Genomic DNA, 1021 nt, shown 5'->3' with positions numbered 1-1021 from the left:
GCTATTGCCAATTGCTTCGGTGCGCATCCTTTAAGGTATGGCTGACGCGTCAACAGATAGGTCAGCCCCATGAGTTTCACTTGGCGAACACACGACCAACGAGTGAGGGAACTGATGGTTAGCGGTGTATGCGTTATCTGTGGCCGCCATTCCCCATCGGGCAAATTAAGTTCCAATATCCGAAGGCCACTAAGACCCTAGAGGTACCTGGGCCAGTTCTCACTTCCACCAAATGGCCCCAGAACTTTTGCTTCTGTAGGTTCTCAGGTTTACTATTTGCAGTTTCTTGTCTTGTCTCTCCGATGGGCTGTCAGTTTTATATGTAAATACAGCCATTATATCTATTGTCTGTGTCCAATTTTCTTCAGTATAGTAAAATTACTCATGTGCGAGTTGAGAACATAGGTAATTACTCTTTAAAATAATGTCCAAAACTAGTCAATCGCTGCGGGTTGGGTCAGGAGCTGTGAGAAATCCTGTGACCAACTCGCACAAACTTCGGCACACGGTGTGTATTTTGGTTGCTCAGGTGGCCGCTTTTTCCCCTTTCGTTGTCATTCAGATATGTTCTTAATAGTAGAGATTACGAAATAAACAGAATGAGATCCTATCTGAGGACATCTTGGAATGATGCAATGAATGGCACATGAGAAATAAAAATTAGTCTATGGCCATGCCGCCCTGAACAAGCCCCATCCCGTCTGATCTCGGGAAGCTAAGCAGGGTCAGGCCTGGTTAGTACTTGGTTGAGAGACCATCTAGGAAGACCAGGTGCCGTAGGTGTAAAAAATAAAAAAATAAAGTAAAAGGGATTTTAAACTGACAAGGTCCTTGTAATCTGTGAGGTCGACCAAGGGTTGCTTCGCCTAAAAAATAAATAAATAAATAAATAAAAATTAGTTTTAGTGTAAAAGGCTGGAGAGGGTAAAGTCTTGAAAAATGAGATGATGATGATGCTTTACATAAAAAAAGTGTCCATCATAATATATATGATGGTATAAAAGTATTAAAAGTATAAAGT

At 41.4% G+C, this 1021-nt stretch overlaps 1 pseudogene; it reads left to right on the top strand.

Annotated features, from left to right (window-relative positions):
• Positions 1 to 663: 663 nt before the first annotated feature.
• Positions 664 to 783, top strand: LOC118613449 (annotated as a pseudogene).
• The last annotated feature ends 238 nt before the right edge of the window (positions 784 to 1021 follow it).

This window comes from Rousettus aegyptiacus, unplaced genomic scaffold (assembly GCF_014176215.1).
Source record: "Rousettus aegyptiacus isolate mRouAeg1 unplaced genomic scaffold, mRouAeg1.p scaffold_m13_p_18, whole genome shotgun sequence".
NCBI classification, from domain to species: Eukaryota; Metazoa; Chordata; class Mammalia; order Chiroptera; family Pteropodidae; genus Rousettus; species Rousettus aegyptiacus.
Note: the sequence above shows the minus strand (reverse complement) of the source record. Positions and strands in the feature narration are given on the sequence as shown.